Source organism: Notamacropus eugenii, chromosome 3 (assembly GCF_028372415.1).
Source record: "Notamacropus eugenii isolate mMacEug1 chromosome 3, mMacEug1.pri_v2, whole genome shotgun sequence".
NCBI lineage: Eukaryota > Metazoa > Chordata > Mammalia > Diprotodontia > Macropodidae > Notamacropus > Notamacropus eugenii.
In genome coordinates, this window is record NC_092874.1 from 50839444 (window position 1) to 50856440 (window position 16997).

General features: G+C 38.6%; 2 long non-coding RNA genes across 6 annotated transcripts in view; both read left to right on the top strand.

The window, feature by feature from the left end:
- The window catches only part of LOC140530921 (uncharacterized), a 466876-nt gene that overhangs the window by 56260 nt on the left and 393619 nt on the right, over positions 1-16997 (top strand). The window lies entirely within an intron of this gene.
- Positions 639-10275, top strand: LOC140532722 (uncharacterized). Of its 2 annotated transcripts, none has more exons than XR_011976645.1 (3): positions 639-2528; positions 3878-4003; positions 4122-10275. It is a non-coding gene; the product is annotated as an uncharacterized lncRNA (long non-coding RNA). The 2 variants fall into 2 exon arrangements; XR_011976646.1 differs by having other exon boundaries at positions 640-2528; positions 7058-10275.

Consider the following 16997-nt stretch of genomic DNA (forward strand, 5'->3'; position numbering starts at 1 on the left):
TGTTGTGTTTCCTATCATTTATCTTTCTACATGTGTACATCTTCCTTCCCCAACAATATAGTAAGCACCTTGAAATCAAGGGCCAGGTAATTTACTTGTCTTCTCAACAGCACCTGGCACGGTACTGTGCGCATAGTAGGTGCTGGAGAATGTAAGGACCTTTAGGACAGGGTCTATTTCATTTTTATCTTTATACCTGCAGAGCCTAACATAGTGCCTAGCTCATATAAAATAGGTGATCAATAATCAATAAATAGTAAGCACCTTTTATGGGCCAGGCACTGTGCTAAAAATCTTGGGGATACAAAGAAAATCAAAATATATTCCTGCCTGAAGCTCATAATCATGTAATAAGTACATTTGGATTATTGATTGATTTAATTAATATATTTTTAGTGAATGAACTTTCATTTCAAACATGTTCATTTAGCTTCAGAGTACAGAAAGCTATTTTTTTTAGGGCCATGAGCAGCAGCAGCAGCAGCAGCGGCGGCGGCGGCAGCAGCAGCAGCCTTTTTTATCCATTATAGACTGGCTTAAGCAGCAGCCTGGCTCGGCACTTTGCCCATGGTGATTGCTCAGGAAATATTTGTTGAATGTGGTCTGTCCTCTGTGACAGTAGGGAAGGGAAACCTGCTGCTGTCACTGTCACTGTCACAGCTTAGCGCCAAGTGAGGTGGGCTCAGCGGCTGGAACACTCACAGTTGAAGTTCACATCAATTTGCAGGGTTTTTAGAAGATCGTGAAAGACTCACTTATATGTCATGGTACAGGGTAAACACTTTCCAGAGCAAGAGATGTTGAACTAAGCTGGGAGCAAAAGTATGTGCTGTCTTTAGAGTCATGGAGTCAGAGCAGGTATATTTATTGAGCATTTATTATTCATTCATTCGCTGCTCAAAAAGCTCTCTCTTTTGCTTATAGGAAAAAAAATACAAGCTTCTCCTTCTGGCATTTAAAGCTTTTAAAATCTGGCTCCATTCTCTCTTTCCAGGCTTATTGTATTGTTACTTCCTTCCACACTCTCTGAGCCCCCGTCAAAGTGACCTACTTCCTCTTCATCATACAGGACATTCTGGGTCCTTGTATCCATCCCTTGCCTCAGACACTTAGTAACTGAGTGACCTTGGGTAAGTCACTTAACCCTGCTTGCCTCAGTTTCCTCAGCTGTAAAATGAAGATAATAACAGTACCTACTTCTTAAGGTTGTTGTGAAGAGGAAATGATATCAAGCACTTAGCACAGTGCCTGGCATACAGCAGGCAATGCATAAATGCTTATTCCCTTCTTTTCCCTTCTCTTTCCTCCCCTTTCCTCACATGAGACCTTTCTTTCCTCATCTTTCTGCTATTCACATAGCTAGTGCCTCCCACCCACAGTTTAACTTACATCTACCTTGTATTTATTTGATCACGCAGGAACAAACATAAGCTCTCTGCGGATAGGGACTGTTTTTGTACTTTTTGTGTGCTGCCCTTGTTTCTTTATTACCGTCCTAGTTCCTGGAGTGTTGTCGGGCTTTAATATGAGTTTGTGGAAAGATTGGATTTATTCAGTGGACAAATGTTGGTGAGTGCTTAAATTGGAGAGATGATACATACTTTGGCGATGGAGAACACCAGCTGGAATACCGTAGCAAATGAAATGTAACAGCTTGGACTATAAGTGCTACAGAAAGTCAGCCTTGGGGAGAGCAACTGCAGTGGGGATGGGGATATGAGGGAGGGGGCAGAGCTGCAGCAGCAGCAGCAGGGGCATGTTCTGTCATTCCCCATTTACACCTCCCATTCTTTACATAAGTTTCCATCTTTAAGAGGACCAGAAGGATGTGTCCTGTGGAAGACTGTGGGTTAGAGCTGATCGTACTCATAGAGAGTGATTAGATCACAGATTGTGAAGGACAAGACAAAAATCATCCACTGGCATTGTAATTTAGGACAGGAGTGAGGGGTGAGGGGGGATTGGTTAGGGCTTGGTGGAAGGCACCAGGCTCTTGTATCCCCCAGCAGAGGTAAAGATGAAAAACTGAGTGAGGTGCAACGTCCATGTCCAGTCCCTTATAAAGGGCTTTGGGTGGGGTTGAGTGGCCCATCCTCTCTCCAATCAGAGGGGAAGGGAGGCTGAGGGTGTTGAAAGGTGCTGAGTATTTGAGTCAAACAGAATGATAATTAGCCAATCCTGGGAGGGGCATCAGGTTCCCTGGAGTTCAGACCAAGTAGAGTTGTAGATAGGTAGGGGAGGAAATCACAAAATATTAAATACTTCAGGAAATTTTCTAAGACTTTGTCTTAGAATGGCTGTTAAGTTGCCGTTCCGTATTGGGAGATGAACTCACAGGTCAACACCTCTCTCTTACAAAATAAAATAAAATAAAATTAAAAGAGACATGCATAATAACGTTCATATAGGACTTTAAAGGTTATAAAACACATTTCTCACAACAAAGTGAAACAGTGCAGCATAATTATTTTCATTTTACAGGTGGAGAAACCAAGGTGCAAGGACAAATGACTTGTGCAGTGACACAGGTAAGAAGTGTTAGCTCTCACACTGAACCCAGGTTTACTGACCCTCTCCAGTCCTGTATTCTTTCCCTTATATCAAACTGCGTCTGCACATATGCCGGTTGATTTGACCGTATTTCTTGGTTACATTTGCAGATAGTGACAAGAAAACGACACCCCAAGTTGAATTACAAAGAACAGCTTGTATTTGAATTTGGCCAGGGTGAATTAACAGTAATTCCCCCAGTCCCTTCTCTCCTGGCAGCTTTAAATTTTGTAGTGTTTTCCAATTTCCTCCCACTCCCTCCTACCCTCACCCCTTCCGCCTTCAGGGTCATGAATGATTAATTTTATTGACTTAATCTCAAACTGATATTTTTACTGCAAATCATTTAAAAATTCAAAGACCAATCTCACTTTAATGCTTTAAATTTGGGGAACTGCAGCTACAGTGCCTGGTTGTTCTGAGCAATGAAAGGGGATAGGTAGTTTAAATTATGCTTTGAGAAGCAGGTCATAGATATAAATTCATATTAACTATAAAATCTTCAAGGGAGAGATTGATATTATTGCTTTTTTAAAAAAAACTCACACTAAAACTCCACCTTGACATTTTACCTCATATTGGACCAATTCCATGAATTTACAGTTCACAACTTTCTAAACTGTCAAGTGCCATTTTATTATTAGTTATTACTATTGTCATCATTAAATTACTAAGGTATTAATTTTAAAATAATGAAATTTGGTGATATTTATAGTTGATAAGAAAATCTCAACTATTTTCTTTTTGAGGTATTGGGTATTATCTACAAAGTTATCATTGCCTTAATGTCACCATTAGATGTTGTTGTCATGACTTTTGTCTGGTACCCTATTGAAACCTATGGTCTTCTTTTAAATTCGTAAAATAAAATACATAGAATTACAAAGAAAGTACATTATATTGAAATACAATTATCAAAATATTTTAAAAAATCCCAAGATCACCAATCCCAGGTTAAGAATCCCTATTTTATAGTATGGGATGGACAAAAGTTTCAGTAGGTGAAGAGGTATGGATAAATGGTAAATTACATCATTGGCCTGCCACATAGTAGGCACTTAATAAATGCTGTTCCTTCTCCTTCCATCCCCCAGTTCCCAGAACATAGCTGGTACTTAATAAATGCTTTTTCAAAGAATGAATGAACATTCCACAGTAATATAATAATTGGGCTGCATTTATGCTGTGGCAAGTAGCGTCTTCCACAAAAGTCTCATTTTAATGCCTCATCAAGGTATGGAGAGATTTTCATAGTCTGTGATGATTCTACTAAGCTGGAATAGCTTTCAGTATGTTCTTAATGATAGACTGTATCTGTTCTAAGCAGAACGTCACCCACTAGGCAATGAATTCTTTGGACCTGGTGAGCCAAGAATCAAAGAAAAGTGAAACGTCTCCCTGAGTCCTGCTGGGTTCTCCATCTGCTTCTTCTGTGTGCTGTGATGATGTCAGAGTGACTAAAAGGGGCAGAGGGTGCCAAAGACTTTTTGTCTATAAACATGAATTAATTAATTTTATTTCTTTTAAAAATAAATTTTGTGAATGCTTTTCCTTTTTTTTTTTTTTTTTAGTATTGTGCTGGTTTCTGGAATTCTCTTTCTCTCTTCCGGCCTTTTCAGAACACTTAATAAAAGTTGCAGTTAAAGGGAAGGATAACTGATAGGTTCTCTTCGTAGAAGCAAATAAAGGAGTTGGCAGAGTTTTTAGTGGGCACCCAAAGGTAACAAGAAATATAATTTCATCAGATATGTGAGCATGAGTAAGAAGTCTATCATAAAGATAATTGCAGTTTACAAAAGGAATGGTAAACCACTCCATTACCGTTGCCAAAAAACCCTAAATGGGATCACGAAGAGTCAGACGGGACTTCAATGACAGCAACAGAACATGTCCTGCATCTGTCCTTGTGGATGAAGGTGTAGAAGAATTCTGTGAAGAGCCTGAGAAGATCTCCTAAACCATGCTAGCACATGCCTTGATATTCTGTGTATTATATTCAAAATACCTTGAATGGAATTCAGTACTGTGTCCTGAATATTAAGACAACTTGATATTCAATATGAGATCACAGGAGAGGATGACAAAAATATTTTTCAGTATATAATGACTTCAAAGTGAGATCACAGGGGAAGATGGCAAAATGTATTTGGAAAAATATGGCTCAGAATTATGAAAGAGGCTAATGACCTAGAATTAAATAAATATTAAGGCTACCGACTATGTAATTTGGTAACAATGTAATAAGTAACAACAGAAATACTTGGTTGTAATGTTTTAGCTGTGAGAATGATCATAGCCAGAGTCTCCTGTTGCTTTAACTGCAAATGAGGCTTCCTTACTTCTGGAGACAGTCCCACCTTCAGCTCACTCAGTATTTTGTAAAGTCTCAAGAAATTCTTAAGAATTTTGTTTTATCTTCTCAAGATTAAAGTTAAAAATAATCAGTCAGGAAAGGAAGTTATTCTATGTTTTTGCTCTGTCTTCTGTAGTATCTCTCAAGCCATAGTTCTTATAAATCTCCAGACTCATTCCTCATAAAACTTTCTTTATAATGCTGGACTTCTGAACTTGTCTGGTGAACCTATGAATCCCTTCTCAGAATAATGTTCTTTAAATGTCCTAATAGGAAGGCTTGCTCAATTCCATCCAAAGGTTAATTTAAAATGAAGACATTTTCACTTCGAAGTTCATGAACCCCCTATAATCTTATGCATGAATTTCTTATGTGCCCATGTCCCCCCCAGGTTAACAATCCCTACATATAAAATATTTTTGTATAAAACAATATATTTATAAAGTATGTATAAAATATATTTATATTTAAAATAATATGAGTACATATTTATGATGTTTTGCATATAAAACAGTTTTCCCAAGAAAGTCTGTTTCTCAAAAAAAATCTTTTAAAAATGACACCCCAAATTCCTTTGCTTCCTCTTCCCCCATCAGTCTGCCAGCTTCATTTCATTCCATGCTGCTGTGTGTTCCCAACTCTAATGCATCGTTTTGTTACCTTCTGTGCTTTTCCCTTCCTGATCTCTACCTTAACTGCTACCTGTCTTCCTTCACCATCCCACTCTATCCCCATACTATTTGTCTCTGTGCCTCCTTTTGCAGCTTGTCTCTGTATTTTCTGTGCCATTATCCCTATGTCCTCTGTGGTTTATTAAAGTGTGACCGTAGTCATCTTGACCTGCTGCCATCTTAGTCTTTCCTGGTGAGTCCCCAAAGAATGGGCATGCCTGCTCCATTTCATAATTTTATAGTTTATCAATTCAATTTAGTACCTTCTAATTTTATATTCACTATTTTTCTAAATTCTCTTTGTGTAGTTTACCTTTCAGTCCATCTCATGAGCTTTTAGGAAGATGGGAATATCCAAGGTGATTGTATGGAGACAGTCTCTTTTGATACCTCTTAAAATATTACACCATAGAAAAATAGAACTTTATTTTATCCTTTGCTTTCATCTAAATCCAAAATGGTGTGGTGATCAAAGAGAAGACACCACCCCTAGTAAGCTGGAAGTACTCAGTGAACAAGTGAAAATCATGCTAATACTTCCTATTGCACTAAATATAGTGGGAAAAAACTTTCAAAAGCTGGCAGTTTAATCAGTACAATTTTCAAAATCAGAGACTTTAGAACATACAGAAACATTTAATTTGCAAAAATGAAATGACTGCTTTTCTTTTCTTCTCCCTTTATTTTCTTCCTTTCCGTCCTTTTGTCCTCTTTCTTTCCGAAGGGGAATTCTTGGAATCCAAGCATATGAGATGAAATAACTGTAATGTCAGACTTATCTTAAACTTTGAGGATGTTAACATTTCCCTCCTGAATTGTAAAATAAAACTCCTAAACACTTGGAATTTTGTCTCTTGCAAGTGCTACAGTTAAGCTGCTCCTGTCTGAAGATTGTTGATAAACATACAAGTTAAATGTTTCATACTTCTTGAGATTCAGGAATAGAAAATTGACCTTTTTTTGTTTGGTTCATCTATACTTCTGGGTCCCGAAAACATAAAAAGTTTCAAACTTTGGATATATTTATCATCACTGAAAATTAGCGATATTGTTCTTTTGGAAAATGAAAGAATAAATGTGACTTAAATGTGAAAGTTTTAATACAAGTGAACAACTTGTATTAAAGATAAACTCTGACAATTTAGTTTCCAGAATTCAAACATAAACTTTCACAGTTCTATATCAAATGCACTGCAGTTTGGTTATTCACTTGCAGTGTAGCTAGTAATATAATTCTTAATGTTCAAAACTGAGTGTGTGAGAGAACTAGCCTGAATGAAAAACTGCTAGTGTTAGAGTTTGTTTGCAGCCCAGAGTAGGATCTTATCTCTTTTCCATTGCTGGTTTGAAAAATGCAATAGGAATACACATTCCGGATGTTTATACAACACTGCTTAGAAGTGATTTATATAATAATACCAAATGTTCCCTAACAATAGGAGCATGATAAAACATATTAATTTTTGTTTTTACAAAATTTCAGAGTCTTTTGTTCCATGGACTTTGTTCCATGTTCAGGGCGGTTAGGTGCCTCCTTGGAAAGAGTGCAGGAGCTGGAGTCAGGAAGATCAGTGTTCAAAACCTGCCTCAGACATTTACTAGCTGTGTGACCCTGGACAAATCACTTCATCCTGTCTGTCTCATTTTCCTTATCTGTCAAATGGAGAAGGAAATGGCAAACCACTCCAGTATCTTTGCCAAGAAAATCCCAAGAAGGGGTCATGAAGAGTTGAACAGCACTGAATACGACTAAATAACAACAGAATGTTCCATGAAGTTTTCTTTATTGCTTAATCACAGAGAGACTAAAAGGTTATTTGTTTTTGACCTGTGCAGTTAGTTATCTTTCCACTCCAATCTATCTTCCACACAATTGTCAGTGATTTTTCTAATGCTCTGGTATGACCATATAAACCCTTCCACTCAATAAATGCCAGGGCTCCCCATTACCTTTGGTATCAGCTGTAAGTTCCTGTTTGGCTTATAAAATGCTTCACAACCTGGTCCTATGCTATTGTATACTATAATCCTATACTATATTATCCTATACTATATTTTCCAGCCTTATTGCATGTTACCTATTCCTGTGCCTTTGACCGTCCAGTCAAATGGACTTTCTTGATGTTCCTAACACACTACCCTCTGATCACCCAATCTTCTATCCTGGTTTATATCCTGTTAATTGTTTTAATGCATACAAATGTGTCTACCCATGTATTTGGGGTCCAGTGCCCAGCTGAAGAGGCCTGGTCCCAATTTGTTATGCAATTGGTATGTATTGTTTAATAAATTGATATGTTTGGAAACGACACTTTGTTTCCTCAATCATTTTCAATCAACCCACCCATCACAGCGTTTGAGTGACAGGGCTATGGCTCCTTTCACCCAGCCTGAGTCTGAGATTTCACTTCCCCCTGTTCTACACCTAGGGTCTAATTCCATGATCCCAGCCCACCCTATTCTACATTTCCTACTTGCCTGTGGGTCAAGTTTGTGATCTTGGGCAGGAAAGATGACCTACTATGGTTTCTTCTTAGATTTCTGTTCCCTACTTGGTCTGGCGTTAGCCTGAAATCATTGTGTAGTTATCAGAGAAGTTGGGCTATATTGTTTTCCTCCTACTCTACTATCTTGACTGGTCTCACAACTCCAGAGATTTTTTTTTTTAAACAGATCTCCTTCCTGCCTCCGTTATATACATTTTTGGGAGAAAATTCTCTTTTTTCTTCCCATGTTTTATTTCTTTTGTCCCTGAACACAGATTTTTAAACAGGGACAAAGGGATTGTTTTCACCTTCTTTGCCATTTGCTGTGCATGTGAGTGTTGCTAAAACATCTATGACAGGTGGGTCAGTGTTGGTGCCACTGTTTCTCTTTGTGGTATTAGCATTGAGAAACAGAAATGGTGTGAAAAGGAGAACTTTAAGAATTGATTTGGGTCATGGTATGATGGAAGGGATTAGATCAGGGGAACTATGAATAAACTTGGGATATCAGAGGACCAGAGGTGTAACTAGGGTGAAGGGATCAGGGATTTTTGCCAGGGCACCAAAATTTAAAGGGTGTGGAAAACACTTAAAGCACTCTATAGAATGATAGGGACAACAGAGCCTAGCACCTAGTTACCAGGAATAAATAATTAAAATAGAAAATGATCAGACGGCCATCTCAGGACCTCTATCCTCCAGAGAGGTGATGTTCCAAGGTCTCACCCTACAAAGAGTTCTGGGGTCTCTCTTTCACCCCTGTGTTTATCTTAAAAATAATTGATCTGAAACTCCATAATGGGTTGCTTGTCTTAGATGCATTTTGTCAAACTTCTTTCTATGACCAAAACAACTTATTTCTGCTAGACTCAAGACAGATATGAAAACCTCTAAGATAGAGTTGGGAACCCTGAGGTGTATCTGTTTCAGGCTGGCCTCGAAAGAACTCTGGATCTGAGTTCCTCCTCTCTCCCAGCTCTTCACATAAGGACAAATTCATCAACTTAATGCTATTTCCCAAATTGGGAATGTTACCTTTCCCCTTTTCTGATGCCTGTCCTAAGCCAAAGAGCTGAGTAAAATAACCTTACATACATCTGAACAGAAGCTCCTTCTTGGATGAACTCTATCACCACAGTCTGACTGAGGCTTCCAAAGAGGTGTTCCAGATCATCCCCCAGTCACTGGGGGAGGAAGCCAAGGACCATTTTGCTGGCCCCCCTAGCAGTCATTAGCCAAACCAGCTGGCCGAGGTCCCTGTGGCTATGGAAACCAACTTGCCTGGAGAAAGAGGATTTAAAGTAAGCTTCTTTTCCTTTCAATTTGGTTTACCAAAATGAGGCCTTGGCCCTTTGAATCACATCTTGCTGATATGTATCAGATCAGGCCATTTAATCTTCCCAGTCAATACCTTATCACAGTTTCCTTAAATGTCTTTTCACATGTGACCTTTGGGGTACAATCTGAGACAACTCAGATTACTGCATTTCCTTACACACTGAACTCCTAATATGCCCCATTTTTGCACATAGGGACTATATTGAAATTCCTCAAAAGGAGAAAAGAAGTTTGTAGAACTGGGAAAACCCATCCTGATGCATCCTGAAGGTCAAAGGATGATGAAAAGAATAGGTGATTTTTTGATAACTTACATATTATGTATTTCCTTTAAAAATCAGTGTGTTTGCTTGTGTATATGTGTTTGTGTGTATGTACATTTTGTGAACACGTGCCAGTGCCTCAGGGGATTAGAAAACCACAGACTTAGCAAAGTTCACATGCATAGAATGATAGGTATAAAGAGAAACAAGGTGCAGAGTCCCTTACCCACTCTTTTAAAATCCAAGGTGAGAAGGAAAAAAAAAGTATTTTCTTCCAAAATTTGTATAATGGGTCATGGAGAGGGTTTATTAAGAATCTCTGGAGTCTCCTCTACCATCTTCCTTTCTCTTTCGTCTTTTACTCTGTTGCAGGGTTTTACATTTTCATTCTAGGTAATGCTGTGAGGCCCAAGGCAGGTCATTTTAGAAACTTCTCTCCACATATTAAACTGAACAGCAAGTAAAAATTTTCAAACATATCCAACAGCCAATAAAAACCTGCTGGAGACTGGCAGAATCTCAAAACCTTTGCAGGTTTCCCCTCAAACTGCAGAATTCTGTGGGTTATTAAAACCGAGTTTCAGGCTTTTTTGGAAGAGGCCCATTCTGTGAACGGGACAAATGAGAAGATGTCTCAGGGATTTCAGAAGTAAAAAGGCCCCGATAGTGCTATGTTTCATCTGTCTAGGGACTCCATCTTCGCTTCCTTTCCTAGACAGGGCACTTGCATGAAGTTAATCAGTTGGATTGTTTCATCCCAGAAATGCCCTGTCTAGGATAATGAAAAACGAAGCATTTGCATAGGATGTAAGAAAACCCAGGGTTGAGAACACTAAAAGGAATGGAAGGAAACTGGCAGTGGTAAGGGCTATGGAACCAGAGAATCATAGTTGGAAGGGAACTCAGTTGGAGGGGAACTCAGTAGTTTAGTCCAATTCAGGCTAGAAAAAGAATCCTCACCACAAAACACCTGAGAGTGTCCATCTAGTGAGGACTTCTGATGAGATCTAAGTTTCCAAAGACTTCTCAAATGTCATATAATTCATCCCTCTGCTTTAGGGCAAGACTGAATAAATTATAAAACAGAGATATGAATCTGTTCTATTTTTAAGTAAGTATGTCTCATGACTTCTAAGGATAACCCATTCTAACACTGGATAACTTGCTATTAGGAAGTTATATTTAACACATATTTTTATTGTGCTCCTACTTTGTGCAGGGCATTGAACTAATTACCCTATAAACTTACAGACTTATAAATTGCTTTCTTAATAACAGACCTGTGGAGACAGGCAGTTAGAGATTCAGAAATTTAAAATTAGAAGGACCTTGAAGATCATCTAGTCCACTCATTTTGTAGATGAGGAAAATGAGGCCCAGACGGGTTCAGTGATGTGCCCAAGGTCACACAGATATTATATGAGTATTCACATCCAGATCTTGCCAATGCCAAGTCTAATACACTATCAGCCATACTGTACTGTTTCTAGTACAAGTACAATTTGGCGCCATGGTGCATAGAGTGCCAGGCCTGGAATTAGGAAGACTTCTTCATGAGTTTGAATCCGACATCAGATACTTACTAGCTGTGTGACCCTGGGTGAGTCCCTTAATTCTGTTTGCCTCAGTTTTCTCATCTGTAAAATGAGCTGGAGAAGCAAATGGCAAACTATTCCAGTATCTCTGCCAGGAAAACACAAAATGGGACCACAAAGAGTTGGATGTGACTGAAAACAATTAAACAATAACAGATCCTTATTTTATAGAGGAGGAAGCTAAGGTTTAGAGACATTAGGCGACTTGCCCTTGGTAATACAACTGGTAAGTGCCATAAAAGGATACAAATTCTAGTTTAATCTAGGGATGTCCCCTAATGAATACTTCTCTGCCCTCGAGTAACTGACTCTCAAGCTGAGGAGATATGGCAAACTCACAAAGAGATACAAAATATCTAACTTAAATCTACTTTGAGGTCACCAAATTAGTTGGTTTTGCTCGGAGGACAGATGGAAAACATTTCCCTGTGAAATGCAATTCTTAGGCTTGGAGATAGTTCCGAGATGTTTTCCCCCACAGTTTTTTTCAGTTTTCATTTTTGAACACCTTCATTTTCTTTATTCCTCTCCTCCAATTCTCTAATCTTATTAAGAGAGGAGGGCATGCAATGCTGTCTCTCATGATGAGAAATAATAATTAGTAATAGCATCTAAATGACCTCACAAATAGGGAGGCACTGTGGTAAAGTAGAGTAAGTACTGGCTCCAAAGTCAGAGGGCCTGGGTTTGAATCCTGCCTCTGATATATACTATGCTACCCATCGTTAGAGGATTTCCTGGGGTAAAAGCCAGCTTTCTCTGAATCTTAGTGAGCTGGGTCCTTCTCTCCTTTTCTTCATCATTTTGATCTATGATTTGTATATGTGGATTACTCATTCAGATCTTAACTTTGTCCCATATACTACTGGGAAAACTTCCTTTCATTACATCCCTATCATTTCTAGGAACAAAAATAAATTCCCTTCTGGCATGTGATGCTCTTTAAAGTCTCTACCCAATCTACCTTTCTGACCTTATGACTCATGTTGGTCTCCCTACTCTCTCCAGTATAGCCGTACTGGCCTATTTGCTGTTTGTTATACATGGCAGACACTCCCTCTCCTATCTCCATGCCCTTTTAGTGCCAGTCCCCAGTGCCTACAATACACTCAGCTAGGTGGCAAAGTAGATAGAACACTAAACTTGGAGTCAGGAAGACCTGAGTTCAAATCTAGCCTCATTCACTTACTAGCTGTGTGATCCTGGGCAAGTCATTTAACCTATGTTAGAGTTTCTTCACCTGTAAAATGGAGGATATTAGTACCTCCCTCTCAGGGCTGTTGTGAGGATTAGATGACATAACATTTGTACATAGAAGGTCCTTACTAAATGCTTGTTGCCTTGCAGGTAAACTGCATCTGGCATTGAGGTCTTCTTGAGGTGGTTGCCATCTTGGATCTCTTGTGCTTTTCAGGTGTGTTCTTTTGGTTGACATCTCCATCTCTTTCATATCAGCAAGTATGAAGAAAGAGATTTTCCCTGGTAGGGTGTGAATCCATAGCTAGATAAAAAGTGACATTGGGAAAGGGAGATAAGAGAAGTCTTTGTACATAGCACCAGCTATGCCATCAAAAAGTCTTAGAGTTGCCTTGTTCACTGAGAGGTTTAGTGACTTGCCTGGGATCACACAGTCAGTTGGAGTTGGAGGTAACATTTAACCTTAGTCCTTCTGATTCCAAGGTCAGCTGTATCCACTATGGCGCATAGCTTCTCTAAGTGGGTGTTAGAGGGGAAGCCCAGGTTCCACCTAAGCCTGGGCTTGTTTTCCATCTCAACTTCTCTTTCTTTTATTTCTCTGACACTACCACCACCATCATCACTCTCTCTGCAGCCTTTCATCATCTCCTGATTCCATTTTCCATTGAACTATCAAAATGATCTTCCTAGCACAGTGCACGTAGAGCACATGCTAGGCTCTTAGCAAATAAGACTTGACATACCCAGGCTTATACCTCTAGATCAGAGATATTTGAAGGGGTCAAAAAGATAAAATTGTAGCCCAACATCCCTTCTGGAGACTAGAAGAGAGATTGTCCCAGACTTAACTGTCCTGAACCTTGCCTGCCCTCCCCATAGACATCATGCTATTAGTACAGGAAATGAGCCTTTTCCTATCTTCAGAAGTGACCCAGATGATCAAATCTACCCAAGCCACTCATGAGTTGTATCTATATATTCATCTATACAACTTCCTGCCAAGTCCCCTATTTCTTACAAAGATATTGTCCCCATTTTACAGCAGAGGTTAAATGACCTCAGAGTGTCATAGCTACTATACAACACCTCCTCTAATAAAAGGCATTACCTATGCTGTTTGTTATCAGAGCATGACAAACATAAGTTGATTCTAAAAATATCCTGCCAATAGTACTGCGTCAGGGGCCTTTATTCCTGATGTGCCGCGTATAGAACAAGGACATTTATGAAGTGGCCCTGTCATGACATGGATGGCCCAAAATGGGAAAATTCTTTGTTTCTGAACCACTCTCAAGTTCCTCTCCAAGTCATCCTCTTCCAATCAGCACTCCCCTGGCATCTTCCTGGCATCTCCGCTCCTTCCTCGTACTGCTACCTCTAGAGCTGGGCACAGAGAATATAACCACGTATTATCATTAAATGCTCTCTAGACTCCTTCCCAAATGCAAATTCCCATGGAAGTATAATGGAAGCATTAAATGATGAGGAAGCAGCGTTTACTAAACTGTCTGATTTCTTTTCAGCCCAAAAAGCTGGAGTACAAAAATTTACATAGATTTTCAAGGGCTATCCTGAAATTGTGGCTTCTGGGTAATTTTTTTTGCCAGGGTGCTTTCATCAAGCATCACAGTTTTCATGGGAAACCAGATTCCTTGTACCATCTACCATTTGCTGTCTGGGTTTAACCCCATCTATAATTTGACTCTAAACATACCTTTCCTCCCTCTTTCCCATGAGTACTACTAAGTACTTTAAGATGTCACAGATGGGCTTAGATATGCTGAGTCTCATATGGGGCCTTTGTCCAAAAATCTTTCCTCCATTCAGGTGTCCTGATGGTGAAAATGTCACCACCTGTGAGTCATCAAAGTGATGAAAGATTCTTTTTCCTTTCACTTGGGAGTCCTAGGGGAAAGGGGAGAAAAAGCAGAGGACTTGGAAGAAGGGAGGGAATGAGAGCACTGAGATGGAGGTTGGGGGAGAGAAATGGTAAAAGGGAAAAAGTTACAGAAAAGAGCAAAGAAGACTTCACTGAGAATTTTACCAAGGGTGCTACTAAGTACTTTTGTCATAGTTGTTGTTCAATTTTTTCAGTGGTATCCAACTCTTAGTGACCCCATTTGGGGTTTTCTTGGCAGAGATATTGGAGTGGTTTGCCATTTTCTTCTCCATCTCATTTTAGAGGTGAAGAAACTGAGGCAAACAGGGTCAATTCATTTGCTCTGGGTCATACAGCTATGTCTGAGTCCTTATTAGAATGGAAGAAGATGAGTCTTCCTAATTCCAGTGTGCCACCTCATTGCCCCTGCTCAGTGCCCATGGTACTTCATCTTTTCTGTGCCATGGACCCCTCTAGTAGTCTAGTAGTCTAGTAGTAGACTCCTTCTCAGAAAAATATTTTTAAATGCATAAAAATATGATACAAAAGAAACCAGTTTTGTTGGAATATAGCTATTAAAATATACTTATACATATATACACATACATGTAACCAATAAATGAAGTTTCCAAAGTCAGCTGACTCTTAGTCCCCCTACTGTGGCACTATAAGCCTTCATAATGATCCTGGTCTTTATAAACTAGAAAATCATACTTAAATATGTAAATATGTAAACTTAAATATGTAATATTAATATAAAATTAATCCTTCAGCTTCTAAATACAGGCTTGTTCCCTGTTGCAATAGTCCATGCTTGAATGAAATATAAATTAGGATTGTCATTCATTGCAGTGAACGTAGCAGGTGATAGCGTTTCAAGGTACATTTCTCTTCTTCCTCCTTAAAAAAAATACCAGTTGTCTCCAAGAAGATAATTTATGGAGTGATGTGAAGGGAAAACATTTTATTTTAAACTTTAAGGAGCTTATTCAGGAATAATTTTAGCCAAGGTTGTTCTGAGACTTAAAGTAAAAAAAAAAAGAAAAGAAAAACCAATTTGTTTAGTGCTAGACCAGAAGATATTAGATGCTTATGGTGCTAATGTGACCTTTGTTCCTCACTCCAGACTTTCATCTCCTGTACTTTACTGTTGGTAGGATGTGTATTTTCATTGTATTCCTCACAGAAAGGGGTAGCGTGGCATTGTGAAAAGCAGGGCTTCTCCACCTTTTCTGTGCCATGGACCCCTCTAGCAGCCTAGTGAAGATATGGACTTCTCAGAAAAATATTTCTAAATGCATAAAAATATGATACAAAAGAAACCAGTTTTGTTGGAATATAGCTATTAAAATACACTTATACTTATATACTCATATATGTACACATGCATGTAATCTGTGTATATATGTATGAGCACATATATGTATGTATATAATATATACATCTACATATATCTATATATCCGCAGACATACACATACCAAGTCCAAAGATCCCATGTTAAGAACTCCTGGCAATAAATAGAGAGCTAAGTATGAAACAAGAAAGACCTGTGACCTACACTGACTGTGGGATCCTGGGTAAATCCTCCAGTTCTCTGTCTAGCTCTATATAATATTAATATAAAATTAATCCCAGTTCTCTGTCTAGCTCTGTAGATTGAAGAGAGGGCTCTGATCTTCACTGATAGAAGAAATTCCTCACTGGAAACTCCCTAAGCCAATGAAATCACAGACGCAGCCCCTTCCTCTATCCCAAATACTGCTTCTTTTATAGCAAATACCCGAAGTACTTTGGAAGATCTGTGATGTCATCATGAGTAACATGTTTATTTATCCTCAGAGTTTCACATGATGAGAGTGTTTCCAGACATAAGGAAGGTTAAGGAAGAGCTCATTGATGTCTTTATTTTTTGATCTCTGATATCAGCTGTTGTAGAATTCAATGATTTTAATTTCTAGACTGATTTTTTTTTATTGCATTCTGAATGGGAAAAAAGAATCACATATTGACATCTTCCATTAACAAATCAGAATCAGAGTGAGATTGTTTATAGGATTGTGAATTTAGAATCAAAGGCACATGAGAACCCATCTGGTTTCATGCTCTTATTTTACAGATGAGGAATTGAAGCCAGGGAAGGTATGATTTGCTCAAAGTCTCATAGGTTATTGCCTTCTTCCCATAGTGTAACTAGGTATGGAAAAGTGGATTGGAAGGGTACATAAACTTTCAGACATACTTTTAAGGCCTAAAAGAAAATAAAAAGTTGGGGAAAAAGTAACTAACCCCAAGTAATTAGCTTCTGTTTTTTCTTGTGAGTAGGTGAGGGCCCACTGCTGGGAAAGTGTTCATTAGTAAGTTAGTGCTACAAAGTGTGCTTGCCAGCATGGTAAAGAATGTTTATCTTTGCTTTCAAATAATGTTGACTGGCTTATGAATAATGATGAGGACATGAAGGAAGAAATTTTTAAATTTCAATTCACACATTTATTAAAGTTCAAGTTGTTAATGACTTCGTTTTGACTTGCCATAGATTTTTTCTTTTGCAGTGATCATATTGGCTTAGCCTAAAGAAAAGCATGGTGAAAAAGTTCATTCGTGAGTGGTTTGTTAACTCCCTGATTCCAATCTTCTTTAGGTCTTTGTTGATAATTTCCTTTCAC